Source organism: Pezoporus occidentalis, unplaced genomic scaffold (genome assembly GCF_034315485.1).
Source record: "Pezoporus occidentalis ecotype Australia unplaced genomic scaffold, CSIRO_AGI_Poc_V1 ctg8, whole genome shotgun sequence".
Taxonomy (NCBI): domain Eukaryota; kingdom Metazoa; phylum Chordata; class Aves; order Psittaciformes; family Psittacidae; genus Pezoporus; species Pezoporus occidentalis.
The window spans coordinates 6748692-6758780 of record NW_026916158.1 but is presented as its reverse complement, the minus strand read 5'-3'; the positions used below and the strand labels follow the sequence as shown (position 1 = coordinate 6758780).

At 37.4% G+C, this 10089-nt stretch overlaps 1 long non-coding RNA gene across 1 annotated transcript in view; it reads right to left on the bottom strand.

Annotated features, from left to right (window-relative positions):
* Positions 1-4014: 4014 nt before the first annotated feature.
* LOC134155703 (uncharacterized) overlaps positions 4015-10089 on the bottom strand; it is a 92254-nt gene continuing 86179 nt past the window's right edge. Inside the window, exons 2-3 of the long non-coding RNA XR_009961685.1 lie at positions 6167-6260; positions 4015-4353 (exon numbers count right to left, since the gene is read on the bottom strand). This is a non-coding gene — a long non-coding RNA (uncharacterized LOC134155703). The remainder of the gene's footprint in view (positions 4354-6166; positions 6261-10089) is intronic.

Genomic DNA, 10089 nt, shown 5'->3' with positions numbered 1-10089 from the left:
TTTTTCACAAAGCCCAGTAATATACCAGTAGAAACCTATTAGAGTAAGTACTTATCCCTCAGTGAAAAGCAAACAATGAATATCCCCTTATCTCTCTTCTTGTGCAAGGAAAGCCATTAACTCACAGAACTGAAATTGAGTGTGAAAGTAATACATATTTTTCCCATACTGCAGGAAGAAATGCTGAAATAATTAACAGCACTGAGAATTCTAATCACCTGCATATTTACTTACTAATTCAATTACTAGAATGACACTGACATCATTCTTCCACTTACAGTCAGACCCTTTATCTAGTCTATCTCAAAAGCATAGTTTCCAAACATGTCTCATACTTTGTGCCTTATCTTTAGCTTCAGACACCGGTGATAAAGTTTTAAAAATAATTTTAAACATATTTTAAAATTCAAATGAAACCAAGAGATACATCTCATTACCAATGATTGCTATTGACAAAAATAACACTTCTGTCTCCAATAGAGATAGGGCTCCAACAGGGCTTCTATCTCAAATCTCCATAGCTTGATCCTGAGCCACTGAAGTCAAAAAAGGAAATTGTACAAAATCAGACTCTTACTCGTGAAATGAGAGCTCCCAACAGCTGTGATAATGATCCCATAAGACAAATTCAGAAGATTCCATATCTCTGAATTTCAAATAATTTTAACCATTTCCATTACTTACTAATTTCTTGTTACCATGAAAGTTACTAAGTTACAAATGCTGAGGTATAACCCTAAAAGTCATCTCAATCTAGATGTTGAAAACTCAGCAGCTTTCCCTATGATTTTGAAAGGGGCTTCTTTGGTTGGTCGGTTTTCGGTTTGTTGTTTGGGTTTTGGTTTTTTGTGTGGTTTTGTTGTTGTTTGGGTTTGTTTTTTTTGTTTTTTTTTTTTTTTTTTTTTTTTTTTTGGGGGGGGGGGAGGGATTGGTTGGGGTCTTTTTTGTTTTGTTTTGTTTTTTTATTGGTGGACCACAAATCAGAATCCTGAAGAGATATTTGCACAAAAATACCCCCCACAACCCACTCCTCCAAAAATTTATTTATAAAAGTTGGGTTTTGATAATTTGATACTGCAAGTCCTTAAAAGAAAGAAAATAAAAAAGAGCAAAAGCAGCAGCATAAAGCTATGACAGTTAATTTTAAGACTCCTTTTCATATGTTCGCAAGGGTCAGGAACAGATAGTGGTAGCAAAGCAGCATATTTAATGAAATACAGGTTAAATGTAATCCTGGCTCACATATGAATCTCTCAGCCTCACTACCAGGAAGGCGGGCTCAGAAGTACTTGTATTAACAGGTCTGAGCTCCCTTGAGTCTCTTGGCGTCAGAAAAAATGTCTACTCTCCCCCTCTCCCCTGTAATGTCGTGATGTATGTTTAGCTGTTTTTACCTCCAAAGAAGCTGCATTCTGGTGATGGGAGCTATAACTTTATTATGCATACCCCAGGATAATTCTGTTATCCTTGAATTTATAGAGGAGACATCTGACAAATTTTGCTGTACCCAGACTGAGTTTCTTAGAAGGAAAATATTCTAAAAATTAAAAATACTCTTACAACATACATAGTTCCACCAAACATTTAACTGACTATTTGGCCAAAGTTTTTAAATTCAGATCATCTTTAATTCTTCCATAGTTAAATATTTAACAACATCAGGATCACCACTTTATAGACATCTGCAATAAACATGCAAAGCATGTGCACAGTGAGGTAAATGTAGCATTAGTTTAGTATCTTTTTCAGAAGGGATATGAATTTTCAAGGACTCAAATAGAAGTGAAACTTCTTTCAACAGATGAATCTTCCTACAAGCTCTTAGCAGCCAGGAGAAGGTAAAGCACATTTATATGGTCAGCAGTGAGCACATCTTCCAGATCTAGCAGTGTGTGGAGGGGATGAGCGGGAAATGAAATGGGAATTGATTGCACTCTGCTGTACAAGGCAATATGTACCAAGGCAATATGTAGCAACAAGAGAGTAAAACCCAAACTCCTCATATCTGCAACCTTCCTTCATTTAACTTAGACTAAGGCGCATAGCAGATGGGTGTTGTCTACAGTAGCAAAAGCATGCTGTGCTGCTTTTATGCAAAGGGCAAATAGAGAGGACCTCAGAAAATATATTTGTCTGCTTGCACTGGACTGGAAGTGGCAGGTAGTTATGTTTGCAGGTATCTTCCCCATGAACACACAAAACTGTAAGCACAGAGTATAAGTAGAATCACAGAATACCTACCACACAAGCTGTCTACCATGCAAGTGATTATCACTGAAAACAGTGTTCAGCCCTCAAACGTCAAAGGTCTGGGACAGAGAGACCTGCTTCAGTGTGGCACATGCTTAAAGCCTTCTGAAACACATGAGGCTCCTTTCTGATGTAAAAAAGATATCTTCCGAACATTCTATCAAGAAATCAATAATGCTGATAAAGCAAACTAAATATTTTTTTTCTTTGTATTTGCTCTTGGTGTTGACATATCAGAGCATTTTTGCAGGACTGAAATGCCAGCAGACAGGGACAGCAGCTTGTCTGGAGTTCACTGTTTAATGCATTTAGCAGATTGAAAAAAAATGAAGACATAGGCTAAGACCAAAATCTCACCAATTTCCACCAGTTTATGTACATTTGATGCTTATTCAAGAGCCACATCTCCTCATGATGGCAGATAAATCAGCTAAAACACCTGTGAAAGACTAAGGACTTAGGAAGTGGCACTAAGCAGCCATCAGTTCATTTAATTAGCCCCGAAAATATCCACTGGCCATGATCAGAAGCTTTTCTAAGCACTGTGACCATGTGTGTCCTGCTAACGTGCTGGACACAGCTACCTTTCTGCACTGGCTGTAGCGTCTTCAAATGGGGGGGAGAGAAATAAAAAATCAGGTCATATACCATGGAATGAAGATGACTTTCAGGTTAAGTTCAGAGCAACAGTCAGGACTTCAAATCCTTTCATCACATAAAGAATATAATTATTCTGTTATAAAACAAATCATTTTCTGGGACCTTTACCCTCTTTTTAACTCCCTACATAGGGTTTCTGCTATCTTCCCTGCTCATCACTGGAGCCAACTCATTTAATTTCCATCAGTTTAACAGAAGCCTTGACAAACTTCCTAAAATTACCCCTGGCTTCTTGTTTGCTTTCAATGCTTTGTTTACTTAAGTTTATTGATTCAATTCACAAGAAACACATTAGAAAGTTGCCCAGGATCCTGTGCCTGCTGCAGTGTGTGCTTTGAAAGCACAATGCTATGAATTTTATGTTCTGATTTTTGTGAACTCACATTGTTGTCAACAGCATGCTTGAAAGAAGAAATCTTCTCAATTCTTAATTAGTGTAGATGTATAAACAGCCCCAGATTGATGCTGGTAGCATCATGCACTGGGCTTCATTTTCTTAATTGCAACTAAGTTTTCCTTAACACAGGAGAAATAACAAATGCCAAGAAAACTCCTCTTCTCCCCACCCAGCATTTCTTGAAGCCAGGTCCCTTGATTCAGAGAGGGCATTGGTTTAATCCAAATTCCTCCTGATGTAAGCTCAAGTTGTCTACTGAGATAATAAAAGATATCACTATGCATTGCTGTGCCCCTGAGAAATATCATTAAAATTTGGAAATAACACTATTAACCACTTTTTTCCCTGTGAATACATTTTTAAATTACTTACCAAGATCTATAGCAAACAGAGTGGTATCCATTATTATTTGGAAAAAACATCTTACGCAAGTTTTTAACTGCTCTAGTTTTGCAGTCACTGTACAGGAGCAGAGAATTCACTGGGGCTCTATAGAAATGCAGAAATGACTCTGACACAAATTTTCAGGCCTTTACAACACAGGAACAGACCTTTTTCCCTACCGCTTTTAAGCTGTCAGTTGTTCTTTCCTCTTATGTGTTGTACAAGGGGTTGTTGTATTGTGGAAACTATTGTTAACCAGATTAATGCATTGTTCCTCCAGCTCCTGACAGGTGGGTATGACTCAGGAAATTACAGAGCTGATGCTTGAACATCAAGAATTGGTCTAATATTTTAAAAAGGAGACCCAGACATGAAAGGTGACAAGTGAGGAAGCCAACAGCATACTCTGTCTCTCTCCAAGTATGCATATGCATATGTATGTACACACAGCAGCACTGTTGAACTTCAGGCCATTCAGTTGTTCCTGCAGCTCAAATCCCAACAGAATACAAAAATTGCTACATGGTAATAATGAAGAGGAAAAGAACAGTAGAGGCGTCTATGAGTAACTTCTTATTTATCACACAGATTACCGTGGCTGTTGTGCAGGAAGGCACTGCATCTTCTCATTAGTGTTCTACAGCTCACTGATTTTCACATATCTTAAAAAAAAAAAGAAAAAAAGTCTATGGCTGCAGAATTGCAACTTTCTGCCTCAGCTATAAATAAACTTAGTGTGAAATAAAAATAGGCCATGATGGAGGCTCCAGCATTCCTTCCAAGTACTCAGCTTGAACTGGTCAATACAATTTCCCATTATCTAAGAATCAAGTCAAAAAGTGATACTTCTAAACTCTCCAGGAAGAGTTTGTGATCCCTTTCATTTTCTTTTGGTGAAAAGAGTTATGACTGCTTCGAAAGGTTGATTTTGTTCTTGCTGCAAAATTCACTGTTTGTGTCTTGAAGCAAGTGATTTAAATGTTTTGGTTTTTTGTTTTTATTTTGTTGTGGGGTTTTTGTTGTTTTTTTTTTTTCTTTCTTTAAATAACAACAAGGAATAAATTCTGTCTAACCAGAACAGAACTACATTTCTTTTGTGACTGCTTTGTGACATTTCTGAAAAGTTAATTTGAATCCAGAAATCCAATTTACGTGGATAAATCCGTGGCAATGTCCTGCTCTACTGGACTTTTTTTAGCAAAGCATTTTAAAGACTGTCAAAACCCCATTACTAGGAGTGTGTGTAAAGCCGCACCTTGCATGGCTTTTTACAAATGTTAAGAAAAAAAAAGGGAGAGGAAAAATAAAGTTTCCTGGGCTAGATCCAGTCCCTTCCTTCACACCTGCGGCAAAATTTTGAACAAGATGAAGATCTTTAAACTGGGGAAAAGCTGTATGTGCATGAGTCACCACATCAAAATGACTGCAACACAGTAATTATGGCAGGTCAGCTGCCCAGTGGATATACAGGGAACAGTGCAGACTTAGAGGGCTGGTGCTGAAGCTAAACATGAATTCGTTCACGTTCATGTAAACATTGCTTCTTTCATGCATAAGCAAGACATGAAAACTAATTTTAGATGTTCTGTGTCCTTAAGTGCAGTACAAACACAGAGAAAAGATGTAATGGGGGGCTGTAAATAATATCCATATATATATATATATATATATATATATACTCATATATATGATATACACATATCAGTGACATATCAATGTAATAATTTTGATATGGACAAAATTTTCCAGAGTGAAAACTGACAAATAAAAGTAAGACATGCTTCTGATGTACAATCAATTCAATGTGCCTTTCAGAAATCTCACGAGGATAGAGCAGGTTTGAAATATGCTTTACATTTTACACAAAGAATGAAAACTTGTTCCTTCTTTTAACACCCACCATTTCTGAAAATCTAGTTATTACACTTGCCCCTGAAATATAAAAACTAAACATCTCTCTCTGCACCACGTTAGTGAGATCCATCAAAAAAGAAAGCATTAATATAACTAAAAAAAAGCATCCTTCCCATTTCTGTTTATTAAGCCAAAATGTAATTATCAGAGACATGCTGTACTAGATGTTGCCTTTGCAAACAGACGAGCCCAGCATTGTAAACAGCCTGCTTCCTAACCACGTATGCATATTTATGTGCCCATGTGTAAACATTTTTATTTAGTTGATTTTCAGTCATCAGTTTCTAAGACATTTAAACACAGTTTAATTAAATTCCATGGACTTACAAACAATTACCATATACTCATTTTAGAAAATTCTCAGCAGCCAAATGTTCAGTGTGTTATAATTTTTGTGCAAATTAATGAGAAGTTAAGATAGAGGAGCTACCACTTATCTCAGAGAAAGTGTTAAGTACATTAGTAAATTAATTTATACCAAATTGAAGGGAACAACATATTTTGATACCACTGAGAGATTTTCACCCCTACAGCTACTCAAAAGAATCAGAACTGGCTTACTTGCTGTGGCTTCACAGGGGTAGTCACTATTCAGTCCCAAATGATCAAAGCTCAACTGCTGTGTGGCTCAAGATGTCTCATTAAACAACTAACTCTGGAACAATACAAGCAAACATACAAGAAATTAAGGTTAAGATGGTAAAAGGCATCCAGTGTTCAATGCTCAACATCTTCCTTGTAAACAACATGAAGCTACAGATAGTTTCAAAAAAATATCTGATTAGGGAATAATCACTTAAAATGCAAAACTAAACAAACAGGCCAGAAGACAAAAAGTAAATGAAAATACACCCAAAGATTAAAATCAAAGAAAGCGAGAAGGATGTGAATGCCATTAACAAGGCTGAATGTTCAGTAATGCCTCCACATTACTACCCCAGACATTGCAGCCCCTCCATGATTTGGGTCCCCTTCCCATGAGGCAGGCTCCATGTCCCTGTAGGGACAACTCCTGATATTCACTTTATTTCTTGAAAGAAAAGCTCTTCTGTAAACTTTTCCCAGGTATTAAGTGTTTTCCCTCCGCCTTCCAGCCATCTGCTTACACATGTCAACACACGCCAGGTTTTAATGAGGAGAATGAGGCCAGTTCTTACAAGCCACAACATCTGCATTCCAGGTTTCCTCAGAATAACAGGGTAAAATAACCTTGAACTTCTCGCCTCTTGAGTCTAACTTCCTTTGCCATTCAACTTGTCACTGCTGGCAGAGATGTCCCTAACTTTAAGCACAATTCTTTGGAAAATAAAAATTTATAAACTGGGCCAATGTTGGTGTTTCAACAGTGGGTTGATTTCAGACTGTTCTGTAAATCATGCTGAAATATTTTAAAGCCTGAATGAATCCTGAACTTGGATGTTCAGAAGTACAATGCAGAAATCTAAAGAACAGTTAAATGAAGCATATGAATGTAACAGCTCCTTTTCAAAAGGAACTAGCTCTAAACCCCAGACTTAGGAAACCAGAGAGAACCCCCAGATGGAAAAAATTACTATGCAAAATGTGCAAGCATTCTTTTCAGTGAAATCAGCAGAGAGGTCTCTCAATAGGTGTGATGAGATAAGGAATTGTGTGAACCATACAGGTTTGAGAGATACAGAACATGTACATGAACAGTACAGGTTTGAGAGATACAGAAGAGATCAGTAAAAGAGAAAATAAGGGTAAAGACTGAAGCAAAGTTAAAAATTTGAAGAAAACTACTGTCAATTCAGAATTTAACCACACAGGAAATCATAAAGTAGAACTCAGTTTTAATCACCTTAGCATTACAAACTAGAGCTGTGGAGGGTTTTTTTAAGCAAGATAGTTCAAAAGGCAGCATCCATGAAACTTCTCTGTCTTCCTAAATGACTAAGCAGGAAGTCACACAGAACCAGACATCTTGTCTCTCCCTGTACAGCCAAATCCAAATGACTTCAGGCAATATGCAATGTGTCATAAAAGGCTGCTAAGTTTCCATTAATTGTTATGCATCTTAAGCATATTGGTCAGTGCTTCATATTTCCATAAATACACTTCTATATGACCTAGCCTGTCTGTAATTTTCTCTGACGGCAACTCAGGTGTTTCCTCTCAGCACTCCTGGTTTTGCAGGTACTTCTGCAAGGTTCTGCAGATGCTATTTCTCTTTCGGTTCACAGCTGCCAGTGGGGAGGTGGGCATTCACAGAAACTGCTGGGCATGTAATTTTGGGTGCTTAATTTATGTGCCCATAGCTGCTTCCTGAATTGTTTGAAGTTTTTTGTTGAGCTGGACTTCACAACAGACACATGATACTAACAAGAGAGCTGCATGGCCAGCATCCTTAACTACCGAATCCATTCCAGTTGTCTAAGTGCGTTAATTTGATAGTAAGAATTGTATTGTAGGGCCCTGCTCTATATGATTATGCACCATCTACTGTAACACTTAATTGCTATCAAGACCTCCATGATGAAACAATAACAATATATTTTAGTTACAGATCTTACAGTGAGGCATGTAAGACTTTCCATGCATCCATCAAAGTCAATGGCAAATAAGAAATATAAAGTAATATTGAGATAGCTCTTCAAGCTACAATTCATTCTTGTCTGAATCCAACTTAAAAAAGTTTGATGACATCTATTCTGAACCATAATGTCATAAAGACAATCACACAGCAAAGGGAGAGACAGCACTGGGTCAGTAGGTACCGAAAAATAGATTTGGGAGTTGTCAGCAAAAATGGAACACTAAAACCTGTGAGCATGAATAATAGCACCTAAAGAAGGATATAAATGTGAAATAGAGTAGAAAGGAAAATGATATCAGTATGAGTCTATGAGCAATTTGGGACACTCTAGAAACATAAGGAAAAATATTATATTGACAGAATAAGAACCTGAAGAAGGCCAACGTATTGAAGACTTAATAAAAAAAAAATTTTCTTTTAAAAAAAGCACCAATCTCATCACCTACAGCACCAAATGAACTAGAAAGAAATATAAGGACTGATTCACAGATATGGCAGTATTGAACTGGCAACAGCATGTAACCTAAAGACAATATTTGGAAAGATTAGTCATGTATTTGAACAAAGAAGAATTCATCTACAAATATGACATACGTCCACATTTTTTTTCTTTTCCTAGGCTGCATAGCTGCTATCAAATTTCCTCTACAACTTTGTAAAGGAGGCTCTTCTGCTGTTATATGTAGGAAGGAAAACAAAATGATATTATATTATTCACAAAGAGAGAGACAGTGAAGACCCACAGGACTTCTGACCTTGCTCATCTGCCCACCACAGGGCACTGCCAGACTCCCCTTCTACACACAACAGCTCTAAAGGCAGTCTAGACAAAACCACATTCACACAATGGGTTTTAAAATGAAATTCATTTCCTTTTCCCACAGCATTGCCAGAGCAGGACTGAGGACCTTGGGCTGGTCTGGTTGGGTCAGCTGCCTCCCAAAGATTTCAAGTGATTAAGGCTGGTAATAAATAAATAGGCCTGCCAGTGAAGAAGGGATTATGTTTTGGTACTGAGCTTAAGGGTTTCTTCTCAATGGTAACTAAAATTAGGTTTTTTATTTGAGTTTATAGCAAGATGGAGATGTTTTAAAGCTGCAGAAACTGAAGGGAAAGGTAATAGAAGCTGATGATTTTAATTAAAGTTGGTAACTTTTAAGTTGTCTGCAGTATAAAAATCAATAATTTTCAAAAGAGTGTGATGGACTCAGGGTGTCTCTCATCTACTGAAGTGCTGAAGTAAAGCATGAAGAGGTGCCACAGTCTGGTGGCAGCAGCCTGGTGCTTTGATATTCCCAAGAATGAGTGCAATGGGCTTTGAGAGAGAAAACACAAGCTGGAAATCTATGTTAAACTAAAGCAATGGAATCCGTAGTACTGCCAGTGATAGCAAAGAACAGAAATGTTTAGATTGTCATAATTATAATGAAGCACTTGTTGTAAGCAATTCCTACAGGAGGTTTTGGAGGTACATCCAAATACTGTGAACAGCAAAATTTAAATTCTTTTAAGTGCACAATACTGAGGATAGGAGGAGAATGGTTCTGAATACAACACCTGCTGACCTCATCTCATACTTGCACAGGCAAGCCTTTCATCTCCCTCCTCAACTCTGAGTTTTCCTCTGAAAAGATGGCTTAAGCTGTAGATTTACTTGGGCTTGAGCTCTCCTGTCCTCTTCCCACTACGATGAAGCTGTGTCTTCCTCTCTACCAAGAGAATAGTCTCATCAAGTTAGAGCTGTCAAGGAAAAAAACTAAATCTTAGTACAACTGAAGCCTTCTGAAAATGCTTCACTCAAAGAGAGGGTACTTAACAAACAAGAGGGAAAGGGGTAATAAACAGAAGATTCCATCAAAAGAGTATCCAAGGAGATTTAAAAAAAAAAAAAAAGCAATAAAACTCTGAAGCTTAGCATGCAGATTTG